This window comes from Hyperolius riggenbachi, chromosome 2 (assembly GCF_040937935.1).
Source record: "Hyperolius riggenbachi isolate aHypRig1 chromosome 2, aHypRig1.pri, whole genome shotgun sequence".
Lineage (NCBI taxonomy): Eukaryota > Metazoa > Chordata > Amphibia > Anura > Hyperoliidae > Hyperolius > Hyperolius riggenbachi.
The window spans coordinates 365,839,261-365,857,940 of NC_090647.1; positions in this window are offsets into that span (position 1 = coordinate 365,839,261).

Sequence of the window (18,680 nt, forward strand, 5' to 3'; positions counted from 1 at the left end):
CAGAGAGCAATTTACTATTTTGTGAAATGCTGGACCAAGCAGGTCAGGGCATTTCAGCATATGTTTTGTTGGCCCAGGGTCCAGGTCGCAGGTTGTCTGGCGGAGACGACAGAGGGTGTCTGAGATCTCTTCCTCGCTAATACTTTTGAAATCAGTCCAGGGTGTTAGGTTGTTTTTGCAGCTATTTCCATTAGTTGCATGAGTCTTGGGTGCTGTGGACTGAATGAGAGACTGAATAGAAGATACTTTGTCAGCAAAGTAGCAGGCAAATTTCTCACATAGCTCCTTTGAGGGAGTTATAGTGGGTTTTAGACAGGATGGATTACATAGTCTATCAACTGTGCGGAATAGTTGGGCTGGTCTGTTGGCGGCCTTTGCGATCTCCTGTGATAGGTAGGAGGATTTTTTCTTGGTGATCGCATTTTGGTAGCTTTCCCGGTGAGAGACAAGGGTGTGTTTATCTTTTGAATTCTGAGATTTTCGCCACTTCCTTTCTAGTCTGCGCACTTCTTTCTTTAGGTCCTTTAGTGAGCTGTCAAACCACCGTGCATGGTGAAGTGGTGTAGATCGTTTGATGCGAACTGGAGCGAGGGCGTCATAGGCAGATGACACTGCATGGTTGTAAATCAGGACCATGGAGTCTGGGTCTGCGCAATGATTGGTTAATGCGTCGAAGTTGAGGATATTCTGAACGTGCTGGGGTGAGACATCTTTCAGTGAACGGTATTTTATGAGTTCTTTCCCTCTGTGTTTTATCGCTGGTGCTGTCAGAGAGAAGTGGATGGTGTGGTGGTCTGACCATACCACTGGGTTTATATCCATGTGTGATATTAAAAGTCCGGAATGAAATATAAGATCCAGGGTGTGCCCTTTCGTATGGGTGGGGAGGTTGATAGCCTGAGAGAAACCCAGTTCATTCATTATGAGAAGTAGTTCACTTCCTAGCTGGGAGTCGTGATCATCCACCCATGCATTGAAGTCTCCCAGGATGATCCATCTAGGGTGTTCCACTGTTACGCAGGATAAGAGTTCAGATATTTCCTTAAGAAAGGCTGGACCATTTTTTGGGGGGCGGTATATGAGCAATATGTTGATGTTTACTTCTGCTGACAGTTGAGCTGCAATACATTCAAAGGTTTCAGTGGGGCCTATGGGCAGGGGCCTTATGTTCAAGGAGGATCTGAAGCATATGGCAACCCCCCCACCCTTGCCGACTTGTCTCTCACAGTGCAAGATTGAATAATTGGCCGGCACGGTTGCTTCAAGAGTTGGGCCTGCATGCTTCCCAAGCCAGGTCTCTGTCAAAAAGGTCAAATCAGAGAGCTCTATTAGGTCATGTATAGTTGCAGTCTTATTATTTATCGATCTGGCATTGCAGAGTGTAGCTGTGATTAAGCTTTTCTGAGGGCAAATATGTTTTTTATACTTGGATCCACTACCTCTCCGCCCCCTTAACCAGAAGCTTAACTGTCTTTTCACACTGCGCATGTTGCGCTGCAACATAAGGGCTGGTTCAGACGTACGCTTGCAGAGCGTTTACAGCCAGCGTTCGGGGCTTGATGTTAAACGCCCCCATTCAAGTGAATGGGAGCGTTTGTACCAAGCTTTCAAGCGCGTTTACACAAACGTGGCGTTTGGGTCCCGATTTTCCCTGGCGTTCAAGGAGCCCCTTGAAGCTACATGTAGCTTCCAGGGGCGCTTAACCGCGACGGCTAATGTCCCCCTAGGGGAAGAAAAAACGCTACCGCATCCAAACGCAAACACGAACACTGCTGAAAGCCCACGAACGCAACGCCAACGAACGCAACGCCTCCAAAACGTCCATCTGAGCCAGCCCTAATGGTGCCAAAAATTTGCGTTGCGCGTTAGATTTAGATTTGTGGCCCCACCATACAGTAAAGCATACATTACAAGAAAATTATGCTTTGCTGCCACTGTAACTGCGCATGTTGTCCAGTAAATGCACTGCATGCTGTGCATTACTCCGAAGGGACCCACCACAACCTATGTAAACGTACCACAGAAAATCCAATTCGCCATTATCACCATGCGTCATTCATGTAATCATGTGCCTTTACCCACATTGCGAAACCGTGGAAATGATCACTCACTCAAAAAGAAAAAAATTGTAGGTCCTTGGAAAAACTGCTTAGTGGATACTTAGTGGGTACTTAGTGGGTGATATTTTTATACCTTCTCAAAATGAAAGCCTTTTAGGCCACCAGAAAGCAAGAAAATATTCAGAATAATTTTGACAAGACTTTGTGGTACTTTTTCAATTGCATAGTGCTGAAAAGTTATTTTGAACATTAGGTGAATTATCTCCTAGGACACATTTTGGGAGAAAAGGGTAATTGAAGGGCCAAAGTGCTGTTCCTGCTCACTTCACAGAGACAGAAAAAGAAATCCCCAATATTGGACTTGGTCAGCAGGAAATATTCCAGCTGTGAAGTTTAAGAATGTAAATCTCGGGGGGGCGTGGCCTGACCATGGAGTGAAGAGGACGTGCAGCACCTGAGCTCCGCTTAACCCCGATTATCCTGCTGTTATCCTGCACTCGTATTCCCCCTCCTTCACGGTGATTTACCTCCTCAGACATTCCTTTGTTGCCTGGCTTCATGATGTCTGGTAAAAAGAAGGAAAACAAGCTTCCTTCAGTCTCAGCGCGGCTGGCACAATACGCGCACAATGGAGGTCAAGATGGCGCTGGCCTCTCGGACACAGCTACTGTGCAACAGCCCGCCCTGCTCCAGACCTCCTTGGATGATACACTGCCTTTGGAGTCGGTGAGTGATGATTCCCCTGACAGCCCTGAGCTTATCCACGATCCCCCAAGGGAACAGAGAGAGCGCTCCCAGCCTCCTGATAGTAATACGAGCTCCTCCGGGCAGACAAGCATGGCGAAGGTTAATGACATGGGGGAAGATGAGCCATCCAGATTACAACTTCTGACAGCTATTAATGATCTGAAAACCTCAATCACCGGGAAACTGGACACTATCCAGATAGAACTTTCGTATGTTAAGGGAGATATGCAGAAAATGAAAGAGAGGTCTGTGGAAAGTGAGAAACGTATAAGTGACCTGGAGGATGATATTAGGCCTATGCGCTCTGACCTTAACTATTACAGTAAGATATCTGATGGTCACACATCTAAGTTATCAGATCTCGAAAATCGTTCGAGAAGAAACAATCTCAGATTTGTTGGATTTCCTGAAAAGGCTGAGGGCTCAGAGGCTGAAATGTTTATTGAGAAGTGGCTGACTGACTCCCTCCCTGACTTCTCTCCCTCACGTACTTTTTCTGTTGAAAGAGCGCACAGAATTCCTGGTGGTGCACTTAAGCCAGGCCTGCCGCCTCGACCGTTAATTGCTAAACTTTTGAACTTTCGTGATAAAACTTCTATCTTGAGAGCTGCTAGGATTCATGCAGCTCCATTAACCTTTAATGATTCCACAATCCACATCTACCAGGACTTTTCTGTGGATGTTCAAAAGCAGCGTATAGCCTTCTCTGATATAAAAAAACGCCTACGTGACAAACAAATTAAGTACAGCATGCTCTTTCCTTCTAAGCTGCGTGTCATATATGAAGATGAAGTGCTGTTTTTTGCGAACCCACGTGAAGCTGCATCCTGGTTGGAATCTATAGGATCTAAACATGGCGGCTAGGTCTCCCCGCAACAACAGACCCCGTTAGAGCTCTCTTCGATAATAGGTTGTGGTGTAAATGGTGTGCTATATACTGGAACTATGCATTCACCGTAACTTTTCTGTGCTTTCAACGATTACGTTATTTCAGCTCCCTCTGGGCTCTTTATTTTACTGTTGATGCCCATTCCTCTCTCCTCCGTATGGAAATTAGGCTGACACTAATGCTAAAAACTGTTTGAGAGCAGCAACTTTCTACTTTGTACCCTATGTCACTGTTTACCTATCTGGCCTTATACTTCTGGAGCTAGACTCTGTAGAACCTCTGTCTTTTATGCCAGCTCGACATTGCCCCTGAGCAAAATTGCTTCCACCTAGTCTTCCGCAATATGCCTTAAAGTTATTTAAGGTCCTGCTGTGTATCCATGCTTTCCTTTAACTGTTGTGCAAATTAATTCTTTTCGTTTTATACGCATCTGTTCTGTGCCTGTTTTATAGGAAATATTTTCTGAGTATGAGGTTCTTTGCTCTGTAATATATATATATATGTATAACTTTAATACGAGTTTAAAAATAATTGCTATTTGGGGTTTTTGAGTTTACCTCTAGTTTCATGTTACAGTAAGCAGTTTAAGTTAGGGACTAAAGCGGGTTGTAGTTTAGGGCAACTTGCGGGGTGGGATAAGGGCGGGGATTTTTTTCTGGGTTTTGTTTTTCTTATAGTTTCTGTGGTCATGACAGCACTATTGCCTTCTGACAGTTTGTACGTGCATTTACATATACTTCGCTTAATGTCCTGCATTATCACGAGGTTTCATAATGGGTGACTTTGATTTTATTTCTTGGAATGTACGGGGGATGAACCATCCCATTAAAAGGAGACTGGTCTTTGACTTTTTGAAAAAGTCCAACGCAAAAATAGTATGTTTGCAAGAAACACACCTTACAGGCTCCCGATTGAATACACTTAAAAAGCCTTGGATAGGCCATGTCTTTGCCTCCCAATATTCCTCTTATTCCAGAGGTACAGCTATCCTTGTGTCAAAAAACGCTCCCATTAAAATCAACCCCGTTCGCACGGATCTGCTGGGTAGATATGTAATCCTGCATTTTTCTCTTGAAGGCCGATCCTTTATAGTGGCGTCCGTGTATGTACCTCCCCCATTCCACATTTCTGTACTAGACAAGGTGATGTCTATTATTTATGATCTACCATCCTGTCCTGTCACAATTTGTGGCGATTTCAACAATATTACGGACCCAATTTTAGACAGATCATCGCCGGGGGACCATAGGGGGCATTTAGCCTTCGTGGAGTGGATGCAAAGACATGGCCTTTCTGATATCTGGAGGTGGCGTAATTACAAAAAGGTGGCATTCTCCTGCTTCTCAGACTCTCATGGTACTATGTCCCGCATTGATTTAGTATTAGGCTCTCATGATATGCTTACTAAATTTAAATCCATCAAATACCTTCCTCATGGAATCTCCGACCATGCGCCTCTTCAGTGCACTCTGGTGGGAGACTCCTTGAGAAACGCAGGTTCCTGGAGGATGGGTCAGCTCTGGTTATGTGACGAGGTGGTGCTTAATTACTGTACCTCACAAATGAAAGAATATTGGCATCTTAACCTCTACTTTGGGTATTGTGTGGGACGCATCTAAGGCAACCCTGCGTGGCCATTTCTCTCATATTAAAGGTATCACCCTTAAAAATGACGATGCATATATTGCCCGCACTGAATCAATAATGCTAACTGCTCAAACTCAATTTCAGTCCAATCCCATCAAAGAAAACTATTCGGTGTGGGCCAAAGCCCGCCGTGAGCATGAAATTAGATTACTGAACAGGGCAAAGAGACGAAATTTTATATTCTCTCAAACGTTTTTTTGAATTTGGTAATAAGTCAAGTAAATTATTAGCATCCATGGTTAGGGCCCAATGTTCTCCTATTGCTATACCACGAATTATCTCCTCCTCTGGTGAGGTGCTATCTTCCTCTTCAGAGATTTTGGAAGCATTTCGCCTATTCTATAGTAACCTCTATAAAGCTGACCCAGGATGTGACCTGTCCTCCGTATCTGTCTTTCTGCAGGAATGTCAAATTACCTACTCTCAATGTAGAAGACTGTGCATCCCTGGATGCGCTTATCACTATCTCAGAGGTTGTGGCCACAATTAAAACCCTTAAAGCTAATAAATCCCCGGGTCCTGATGGTATACCATCTGAATGGTATATTAAGAGCGGATCAGTTACCTCTCAAGCCCTTCTACATATGTTTAATGACGCCTATAAAGCAGGTACACTCCCTGAATCTATGAGGGAAGCCCATATAACCCTTCTTCTGAAGCCTGGGAAGAATCCTGAGATGTGTGACTCTTATCGTCCCATCTCTCTTTTAAATACAGATGTGAAGATACTGGCCAAAGTCCTTGCGGACCGCCTTAAAGTGGTTATTGAAAAACTAATTGCCCCGGATCAAATCGGGTTCATTCCCTCACGCTCCACCAAATTAAACTTACGTAGACTATTTGTGAACCTCCAATTTCCTCATAAGAATGCTGGGAAAAGAATACTTTTAGCCTTGGATACTAATAAGGCTTTCGATACGTTATCTTGGCGGTATCTTCAGTTTGTCCTAGAGGCCTTTGGATTTGGCCCAGGCTTTAGGAAATGGATTAATATCCTTTATAATTCACCCACCGCTAGACTGAAAGTAAATGGTCAAATCTCTGATCCCTTCTTAATCAGCAGAGGCACACGTCAAGGGTGCCCACTTTCCCCTTTACTGTTCGCCCTAGCTATGGAACCCCTAGCTGCATTTATTCGGGGTGACCCTCATATCACTGGCTGGATAATTAGAAGGGTACATGAAAAGATTTCCCTGTATGCTGACGACGTGCTTTTATACCTTGACAGTCTGGGTCGCTCTCTATCTAGGGTCTTGGAGGTTTACAAACTATTTGGTGATCTGTTGGGCTTGAGGGTTAACTGGTCAAAGTCTCTCCTTTTTCCTGTGGACGAAGAATCTATCAATAATTTACCCCCAGACCTTCCCCTTCAAATTTGTTCCTCCTTCAAATATCTGGGGATAACGATTGCGAGGCACAACAATTCTTATATTAGTAATAATCTCTCCCCTATTATTTCTAATATCGATGAGAAACTTAGGAGATGGAACAACCTACCTTTGGATCTGTTGGGTAGAGTCAATCTTATAAAAATGATCATTGCTCCTAAAATCCTATATATCCTTCTGATGGCTCCATGCTGGATCCCTATGTCATATTTTACCAAAATGAACTCATTGGTTCAATCCTTTCTCTGGGCTGGGAAGTCTCCTAGACTGGCTTTAGATACTCTGCGTCTTCCAGTAAGTAAAGGTGGATTGGCTCTACCACATTTTCAAATGTATTTCCTGGCCGCACAACTTTCCTACATCTTTAGATGGGTACATAGTATAAGAAATTACTCCGCTCTAGATGCTGAAGCTGATTGTGCCTCTTCATATGAAGCCCTCTGCAACCTTATTTATCGGGGTAGTCCCCTCTCTGGGGAGGGCACAGATATTTTATCCTTCTCCCTTAAGACATTTTACAAGGCCCAACAGATTGCTGGAGATAACAAACAGGTTCTCTCTCCTAGTTCTCCACTTTGGTGTAACTCTAATCTCACTGAATTCTCAGTTATGCAAGATATTAGCTTTTGGGTCTCTAAAGACATTAAATATGTCAATCAGCTTTTTCATAATAATAGCCTCAAAACATGGTCCCATCTGGCCTTAGAGTTTAATCTTCCACATTGTGCTCGCTTTCGGTATTTTCAGATTCGCCATGCTGCTCTGTGTCAATTTGGCAGCTCCGAAGTATGTCTTTCCCCAGGTACTGTTGAAAAATGGCTCCTGTTTAATGATCCCTCTAAACTTATTTCTAGATACTACTCCAATCTTACTGAATCTAAATACTCTCACAGAATAAATAAAGCTAGGGATAAGTGGGCAGATTGGGGAGAGGCAATCTCCTCTGATGATTGGGCCGATTTTGAAGAAAATTATGTCAAAACGGTTATTCCCTCTAGAGATAAGCTGATCCAACTGAGATGGTTTCACCAGATATACTTCACCCCTATTAGATTGAGTAAATTTTCACCTAGCATTTCCAACGCCTGCTGGCGGTGTGGCCACACCCCTGGTTCTTTTAAGCATATGTGCTGGGACTGCCCGTCTATTCAGGCCTTTTGGTCCAAAACCCTCTCTTTCATGCAAGAAAAACTGAGTCTTCCCTGTATTCTATCTTATAAGGTATGCATCTTGGGTGTATTGTGGGATCTTCCTCTAAATAAACACAAGACGCTCCTAATGAGGTATCTCCTATTTTATGGGAAAAAACTATTGCTATAGAGTGGAAAAGCAATTTGGAACCCTCTCTCCAAACTTGGATCCGCTTAATTAATCAAGCCCTTCCTCTATACAAACTTACCTGGGAGAGACGTGGTGCCGTCTCTAAATTCTCTAAGATTTGGAAGCCTTGGCTTGACTCTCAGGAATCAGTTTCTGCTAACCTGGATATCACTCCTCAAGTTATAGATAGGTTATAATATTTCCCTAAGTTTTATGTATCTCAATGCCCGTCTTTGGTGATTCTGCTGTGTTCCCCCCCCCCCTCCTACTGTTGTGAATATTCACTTGTATTCACCTTGCTGTAAACATTCAAGTAATTATGTACGAATGAACTGTACTGGAGGACTGTATATTCTTACTTCTTTGATGCTGTCATGATCTACAATTTTTATTTTCTGTGTTTTTGTGTTATTGTTTATATGTTCTTTAACACAATAAAAAAAGAATTTGAAAAAAAAAAAAAGAATGTAAATCTCGGGGAAAACCGTTAGCACTTGTTTTGGATGCAGGGCATGCATTTTTCAGTCTAATGGAGGCGGTGTATGCCAATGCGATTAACCACTCAATTGCAGCATGTGTTTAGGGATGCGCAGCCTTTCCTCCACTTTTTTCCTAACTCTGCAAGTATATAACTATCAGGTTAACTGCTCCCAGCCCCTCCTCCTGAGTTTCCTGTTTGCATGATAAGTAGTAGCACATTTGCATATGATTTGCATCTGAATTGAATGCAAAGTGTGCAGAAAGTCTATTTTAGGTGCTGCACTCATGAGCTGGTTGTCATTTCAGATGCAGCCTTAGTGGTATGCGCTGGCGTCCTCCTCGCTGTCCAACATCTGCAAGAAGTTTGTATGTTGTCCCCGTGTTTGTATGGGTTTCCTCCGGGCACTCCTGTTTCCTCCCACATCCCAAAAACATTCAGATAAGTTAATTGGCTTCCCCCTAAATTGGCCCTAGATTACAATACATACATAGACATATGACTATGGTTGGGATTAGATTGTGAGCTCCTATACTATGTTCTCTGTACAGCGCTGCGGAAGATGTAGGAAATATAGAGATCTATATAAATACTAAATAATTATAAACCAGTTGGAGGAGATTTTAAACTAGGATGGGGGGGGGGGGGGGGGCAGAAGGGTAAAGTCTGAATATGTGGACAAGTTAGCATAAATAGTCAATGGAAGCCTAGCATTAAAGCGGAGGAAGAGGGGGTGGGGACAGTGTAAAGATTAGGAGGTAGTCAAACCTTCATGCAACCCAGTAAATGTAGCTACATTTGGAAAATGTGGTGGTAAAAATGTAAAGTGCATGGTAACCAATGTTAGGAGCCCAACAAATAAATTGGATGAACTTGACTTTGTTTTGACCAACAAAGGATATGACATTGTGGGAATAACGAAGACATGGATTCCGGGGTGGTTCTAGACTTTTTGTTGCCTGAGGCAAATGTATGAGGATGCGCCCCCACACCCTGATTTGGAATGATCGCACAGCACCCGACAATTTACTCTGGGACTTCATTGTGTGGGCAGTGTTAGATATACCAGCGGTTGGGCTGCTGTGGTCTCATATTCAGTAACCCTAGTATGCTTCATGCTGAGATTAAGCTTTTGGCAGACTGGTTTGATTTTAACATTTTGCATATTAAAACATGCCAGTAAATAGTTTTGTTTGATCTGTTTCACCATTGTAAACTAGGCAACAATTATGGCCATTTTTTTTTAACTGATGGTGTACATTTTCCAAACTGATGAAACTCAAAACTGAAGCCCGTGAACAATATAAAATCAAGTTGAAAGATGTAACAGGTAAAATATGTCATTCCAGGTGTAACAGGATAATATATCATTCCAGAAGAAGCTATTCCATGTACTATAGTATAATTCATTATGTGCCACAGTACAGGGCCAGACATAAGGCACAGATGAACGACTGTAAATCAGGGTTCACACTTATTGCGGAAAACAATTTTTTTTTTCAAATGCGTTTTACACATTTAAAGTTGTTCCCATTTACAAATTTTCCCATGCATTTTTTAGAACAAATAATGTAAGTCAATGTTTGCAAAACGCACGCGAATTTTAAGAAGTGTAAACCATGTCTGTTCTATCATAAGTTAGTGAGCACACATTGCCCCACCTTCCCATACACTCACAGTGTGAAATGCATTTTTGCACAATCCCTAGTTGAAGGACAACTGTAACAAGAGGTGGAGACTGCCATATACTGTATATTTATTTTAAAGCAACACCAGTTACTTGGCTATCCTGCTGATCCTCTGCCTTTAATACTTTTAGCTATAGACCATGAACAAGCATATGCAAATCAAGTGTTTCTTCGGACATTGTCAGATCTGACAAGATTAGCTGCATGTTTGTTTCTGGTGTTATTCAGACACTACTCCAGCCAAGTAGATCAGAAGGGCTGCCAAGGGCTGGTGTTGTTTAAGAAGAAATAAACATGGCAGCCTCCATATACTTCTCACTACAGTTGTTCTTTAAGTCACGGTGAGCCGGAACTTGTAGGATTTTAATGTTGTGCAAATGCATTGCTAAGTAACAGCTGGGGCAGGGAATGATGGAGCAACTTTAGCGGGTGTGGTAGAGAGGGGAATAATAGACTCAAGGCATGCCAACTCATTGAGCAACCTCGGGAAACAACCAGCCCCCCCCCCCCCCCCCCCAAGTAAATCTAGCATCTGTACACGGCTTTTGTAAGCAGTGATTGTTGTCTACCTCATCCAGTCCTTCTCAAGTTTGTCTCAGAAAGGCAGAAAACAAGAAAAACTATCAGCCCCAACTACTACATTATATAAAAAGGCGAGTACCTGCAGCATTAGAGTCTGTTGGAAAATGATAGGTCCACTTTGATAAGGCACAGTTAGCAGCGCTTAACATGTACAAATTGCAGTCATTGAACAGTAGCAAAGCAGATTATTTTGTGCACCCAAGATAGCAAAATATGAATTCTAGATGCTTTTTTTATTTCTTCAGTTTGCAAAACATAGTTAAAAAACATGATTATTAAATAAACACAGTTGTGATGTCACAAATCAGATGCATTTTAGGATACATTTCAAAATATAAAAAAGTAAAATATCTCCAAATTGAATACAAACTCCAACCAAACAGAGTGCTTCAACCAGACAGCACAGTAATATCCTATCCATTGTAAATTCCCAAGGTCAGAAAGATATGTCAAATGCACTGCAACCAAGGCAGAAGTATTGTGCCAAATGCAATTTACTCTATTATAGTGATTTCCTGTAGGATGGCTCACCTCCTTTTTGTAAAGCTTTCAACTGCACACAAGCCAAATAAAAGTTTAAAAATAAGAGCAGTAAATGTAATTTTAAATGCCGTGTGATCAAAGATTCAGAAACCAATTAAAAAGCGCTTGCAAATGATAGTTGTCATGTTAACCCGAATGTTAAGGAGCCATTCTCTGATAAACAATCATCAAAAATACCAAAACACGGAAGTTTTTAATAAATTACAACTTTATTGTACATCAAATAGGTATGAAAATCCTTTGATTGACAGCCGGCCGTGGATCACTCAAACTCAGCACACATGCCAATGTTTTGAACTAGTTGTGCTACTAACTATGGCACAAGACATCTGGAATCTTGTAGTGGAGTGTGGCTAAGGAATTGCTCACTTTGTTAAAGGACCACAGTTTGGCATATAAAAAGCTTACCAAGCCAACTTGTGTATGAACAATTGCAATATGTATGTACACCATGCCCGTACAAGTTCTCACCACTGTCACGGGTAGGCTCAAGTGTCTCGGTTCCAAACTGCAGAACATCCGCTTTTCCAGGCAGAAAACATACACAGCATGCAGTATGCTAGCGGCTAATGCTTCCAGGTATCGCTTCACAGGGTGACATCACAGCCTTCATGACTAGTATCGCCCTCCAATCAGGGCTTTGTCATATGGTAAGAGGGGCCTACTTTGACTCTTTGCATTTATGCACTCCTTTATCCAATAGCATCTTAGTAGATGTTTTCCTTTCTCCCTAGAAAAAGTTGACAAGCTGATTAATGTTGAAAAAGATTTCTCCACTCACCTTCCATATAATAAAATCAATAATTTTTATTGAATCATCGTAGAAAAATAGCAAAAATAGAACAGCATGCAAGCTGACGCTTTTCTGACCCTACCAGGACCTTAGTTGTAGCTGTAATGACATATTACAAACAGTCTTTAATACCCAGAGACCACACCCCCTTCCCACCACACCTCAACAGGTGACTTAACATTCTTAAAGGGAAATACCCCTGGTGGAAGGAGAGTGGACTACAGCGTATTGCACAATTACCAACATACATACATTCACATTAAAAAATATATTAAAAAACAACATATCAGTAGGGCCAACCTACTGTCATCCTAATCTATTACAACCCCCCCCCCCCCCAAAAAAGGGGGAGAAAAAGAAAGGAGAGGGGATGAGGGGGGGGGGGGGAGTAGAAAAAGTAAAGCAGATGGAATAAGGACCCTGAAGTACGAGCAAAAGCGAAGTTAGGAGGGAGGGAAAGCTGCACCACAATAATGCTCCACATTCCAGCCCTCAGGGGCCTCGTGGTACAGCCAACGTACTGCTTTCTACACAGGTCCCAATTAATGAGATACAGTACCCCCTTAGTGCCACAATTGATGTACTGTTTAAGGCCAAAGACTTTTCCAATACTAAAGGAAACAGCAGTATTCCCAGTGGAGTGCACCCTACAATACCTACACGTCCTCACCCCACACTTATAAGAGCCCTGGTACCTCAACCAAGTTGATCCCTGGCCAGACCCCCTATCCTCATACAAACTAGGGGACAATATGTCTCCAGTGTGGGTGCTCGTTAGCTAACAAACCTGCATTTACCCTCCACTATCGGTGCTATCGCAGGATCCGCTAATAGAATAGGCAAATGGGTCTTAAGGATTTTAACCACAGAAGAATATTTCATACTAAAAGCTGTAGAAAATGTAATGGTATCACCACCCTTATCCCCCGCTTTCCGCACGTTGTTGGCCAGAAGTGAAGATCTACCCTTGGCCAATACCTCATCTTTAGATTTTTCAACATATTTCTGAGAGTAGCCTCGCTGGAAGAGTCTAACCTCTGCTTTACTGATTTCGTCTGGCAAGCGATCAGGGTTAGAACAATTCCTCACTATTCTCGTATTCTCCCCTGTGGGGATACCACGAATAGTGCGATTGGTGTGACAGCTACTGGCCAACAGGGTAGAATTCCCACTGCATGACTTACGATCGGTGGTAGTGGTGACCCTACCAATAGAGCCCTCCAAATGAAGATCCAGAAATACCATGGTAGTGGGATGTATGGAGGAGGTAAAGTGATGATTAATGTTGTTATTATACAAATAGGAGACAAATTGCTCAAAGTCAACAGTAACCTGTCCTGTTCAAATCAGTACCAAATCGTCAATGTAGCGGCCATACCAAAGTATGTGTTCAGAAAACACATTCTCATCCGAAAATAGTTTAGTTTCCTCCCAAAAACCGAGATACAAGTTGATTCAAGCCTTGTGAACATTACGGTATGTGTGCGGATGGGAATAGGTATTGAACTATTCAATTTACAAACGTAAAAGATGAGATTTGAATATTTCTTGTGCTGCCATAGTTAGTGCGCTGGCAGACAAAATAGACACTGGTTCAAAAGATTGGACAATTTGAATTTGTGTGTGTGCTGCTTGGCTGATGTGAGTGATCTACAGCTGGCTGTGTGTACCTACAGGGGATGTTTGACACGGCTGTGTGTCATTGTTTTTAAAGGGAATCAGAGGATTTTCATACCTATTTGATGTGCAGTATACTTATAATTTGTTACTGAAGACTTCTGTGATCTGGTATTTTTTATGATCAAATATTCAGATATTCACTAAAAATATGTTATGAGATCCTATTACTTTGAGATCCTTTGAATCGAATGTGCACCTCTAACTGTTTATAAGTTACCATGGAAACATGAAATTAGAACCTTCCACTCTGCGGCATGATTGGCTCCAAGCTTATTAGTGACTTATGCGGCATCCAGCATTGAGGATGGGGGGAGTGGAGGAAACCTGACATGACCCGAAAGGGGCAGTTTAAAACCCGTGGGTGCACTGGCGGCTCAGGGCGGCACCTGTTACTCAGTGGATGCACAGCAATGGGACGGATCAACAGGAATGGTATTTGCACGCAAGTTATAATTATGCATAACGTTATATTTCAATGTCTGTTACTTGTGCGTTTTTTCCTCTGATGAAGCAGGTGTTCGCGAAACAGCTGTTAGGCTGCTACTTAGTGTCTGTTACTTGTATGAGGATGTAATAAAGGTGATCTATGGGAATTCATTGGTCTGGTGCCTGGAACCTTTATACTGTATTGAAGACTTCTTCTCTAAGGCACAGCCACACACCTGCTACCCTGATCTGTTTGCATAGTAGCATCTAGTGCTAACCCCTTCTACCCTTTATGGAACTATAGTCAAATAGTAAATTGCATTTAGTGTTAGTATTCAGACCTCTGGCATTCCAAGATAACATATTTAAATTAGACATATTTTATGATCTCATATATGAATTTGACCAGCCAATGTCAAAATAACTTTTGAAGCCATATATTCCTCTTTGAAGATAAGATGGCCATATTGGATGCTGAACTACCATAACAGAAAAAAAAGGTGAAACTGCAGAGAGACTGAATCCCAAAACTGTTAAAGCGGAATGAAACCCAGCATTTCTTCTTTGCTCTAAAAATTATTTACAGCATATTGTATACAACCAGCATTTTTTTTACTAGAACAGCAATCAAAGGGTTACACACTGGACGTGAAAGTTCAGTGCAGAGAAATCTGGCTGAATCCGAAGTGTAGATAATGTTATCTTGTGTTTACTTTATTGCATCAAGTGAGGATTGTGATGCATTCTCTGACTGTGCAGAAGCTCCTGGACACACAAAAACTCAAAGCATTTCTGCCTTCAATACACAATGAATAAATTGCTATCAACCGTACTCCCCCCAGTAAACGGAAACAACCTATTAAATTCATTAGGCTGTGATTCCCCATCTAAATGTGCGTGAAGGGAATCACTTTGAATTGCCCCTAAAAGCGGAGATTATAAGGAAATGTAATTGATGTAAGAATCAGGCAGTCTGTAGTGATCCGGTTAAAACTAGGAATGGAGTAATATTGAAAGGAATAGGTTCTACAGAGTATGACAAGCATCCCTTAACTGATATATAAAAGTGCCCATCAGTAAATGCCATTATAGTACCGTGCACATTTAACTCTAGCTGAAGTATCATTACTGTTCCTCTGTGATCATAAACTAATTAAATGCAAAAAGATTGAAATTAAATTCGAACTCAAAAACTCACTTCCTCAATGTGTTCGCCACTCACCCACACTGACTATCTTTCCACAGAATCTGAAAACTCACCTCTTCAGGCAAGCATATTTTATCTATCCACCAACCACCTCTTTGTACACAGGTCCCCCTACCTGTCAGTCTATCCCTTAGACCAGAAGTCCCCAAACCTTTTCGGTCATGGGCCGAGTCAACATACTTCAGACTGCTGGGGGGCCAGAACATACATAAAATGATGTTGAAAAACATTACATTGAATGTAGGTATTGTTTTCCCCCAATCCTACCTAGAGGAGAACTCCTAGCAGCAGCCATTCAGTCATGTGGCGCGGTAAGAAAGTCTTAGTGCATTTTGTGCAACCCGCCGTCCAGTTGGATAGCAGTGTCACCTGATGCAGAATCGGATTGAAAACCAGCGAATGACTGCTTGCTGGCTTCTACAGTGTATGGATGGGTGGGGCCAGCACTGCTATTCTATATGCGGCCGCTGGTATTTAAAGGTGCAGTGGGCCAAATCTATAAGTTATACATTTTGTGTTTGGGGGCCAGTGAAAAAGCCTCGGGGGCCACATTTGGCCCGCGGGCCATAGTTTGAGGATCACTGCCTTAGACTGTAAGCCCACTCAGGCTGGGTTCTTTTCCCCTTATGTGTAATTACTGCTTTGTACATATTCCCACCTCCATGCAAGATGTATTAATGACCTTTCCAATTGTTGCCTATTTGTAACTCATTGCCTTCTAACGCTCTGTTCTATGTATTCTCTATTGTAAAGCACCACATAAGCTGCTTGCCCTACAAAAATCCAAAATAAAAATAACTCATGCCATCTTTGTCACATCACTGGTTCAAGTATCAAAAGGGTCCACAAGGTAGCAGAAAACTAGCACTTAAAGCGAACCTTAAGTCACCTAAAAAAAAATGAGATGAACTCACCTGGGGCTTCCTTCAGCCCCCAGCAGACGATCGGTGCCCTCGCAGCTCCGCTCCGATGTCCCAGGACCCGCCGGCGACGACTTCCGGTCTCGCCGTCACCGGCCGACAGGCATGGGAACGCGAGTGATTGTTCGCGTTCCCAGCCTGTATATCGCCCCCTATGCGTTCCCAGCCTGTATATCGCCCCCAGGAGGCCGCAATAGCAGAATAGGGGGCGATATACAGGCTGGGAACGCGAACAATCACTCGCGTTCCCATGCCTGTCGGCCGGTGACGGCGAAACCGGAAGTCGTCGCCGGCGGGTCCTGGGACATCGGAGCGGAGCTGCGAGGGCACCGATCGTCTACTGGGGGCTGAGGGAAGCCCCAGGTGAGTTCATCTCATTTTTTTTAGGTGACTTAAGGTTCGCTTTAACTATAATCAAATTGTTATATTCAAAACCATAACTATTTAAGATACTGATAATCCCCTACTTCCAAAAAGGCTCCATCTGGGAGGTTGGTTGTAAGTTGAATTCATTTGTAAGTTAGGTTGTGTCATTACACAATGAAACAAGGATACATGATTTACAGCTCTGGATTTGGACATACAGTATAAAGTGTTTTTTTTTTTGTTTGTTTTTTTCCAATGCGCTTTTAACCACTGAGGGTTTTTTTTCCATTTATGAACCAGAGCAATTTTCAGTGCTCCTCCACCAATAACTTTATCATTATTTATCAAGTGAACCAAATCTATATCTTGTTTTTTCCCACCAATTAGACTTTCTTTGAGTGGTACATTTTGCTAAGAATTATTTTATTCCAAATGCATTTTACTTGGAATAATAAAGGAAAACAAAAATGTAAAAACTTCACTATTTCTCAGTTTTCAGCCATTATAGTTTTAAAATACATGGTACCATAAATAAAACCCATGTATTTTATTTGCCCATCTGTCCCGGTTATTACATTGTTTAAATTATGCCCCCAGAACAATGCATGGCGACAATATTTTATTTGGAAATAAGGGTGTATTTTTTTACTTTTTGTGTCCATCACTAATTACAAGCCCAAAAAAATAAAAATAAATGAATAAAAAAAATAAAATAAAAAAGTTATATACCTTCACAACAAATAGAAAAAAAAAAAAAAAAAAAAGGTCGAGTCGCTGAGGTAACTATGTATTTTGAGTTTTTTTTTTTTATAAAAGTGATTTATTTTATTGTGGTAACTATTGGGAGGAGAGGTAAGGGGTTAATTAATGGGATATTATGTATTTTATTTAATGGGATGTGTGTGGTGGATTGCGGAGACACCGCCGCGCGGTCTGACAGCGGGGCGGCTGAATCCGCGTTCAGACCGGCGGTTTCTCCGCAGCGGCATGCATCTGGTTTGTCTGAGCCTATTGGTGCACACAGATGGAGAACTACGCGCGCGCGCGCTAACAGGCAGGCCCTTTATGCCAATAGGAGAAGGATCAGCTGATCAGGACGATCAGCTGATCCCAGCGCAGTAGGTGATTGGTTGAATGGGACTGGCGCTGAGGAGCGCTCTGCTATATATACTTCTCGTCTGTCAGTGGCTGGTTGTCTGCCGTTGCGAATGCTTATGTGTTAACACTCAGACCATAGTCAGATCCTTTAGTGTGTTAGAACCAGGTGGACCTGGGAATTCACACTTAACCAGATTACTGTGTTATTACTGTGTTATACTTTAGACCAGTTCCAGGGTGTTGAGACCACGGACCTCACACCCAAGATTAGGGATACTGTGTCATTGCTGTGTTATTCTGTAGATCAGTCCCTGAGTGTTGAGACCACGGACCTTACACTCCAGACTAGGCCTCTGCTTGATATCTGTTAGGACCTATTGCTCTCTTGACTCTGCTCCTGCTCTCTGATTCAGTACCTTTGTAAATCTGATTACCTGTTGCCAACCCTGCCTGTCCCTGGTTACCGAATCAGCCTTCTGTCTCTATACTTTATCTGCTCGTGTGTTGCCGACCCGGCCTGACCGACCCTTCTACCTGTGACACCCCCCGGTGGGGTGTCCAGTAGCTGCAGGGGCTCCCTGTCTCTCAGAGGGACCTCTCTGCAATTCAGGGACTCAATCTCATTGGAGTCCTTTAACTGCAGTAGAGTCTGATTCACAGCTGTTCCGGGAATCACTGACTTTCTGTGTATCTCCAACCTACCAGGAGATACTCATTATACGGTCTAGGGTCACCTGCCCCTCAGGTGGTCCCCCCTCATATACGGTTGCACCAAACACTAGATGTCCCCCCACTTTATTACAATTGTGTATTTTTACTGCATGTTTCACTTTTTTAAATTAACGCGG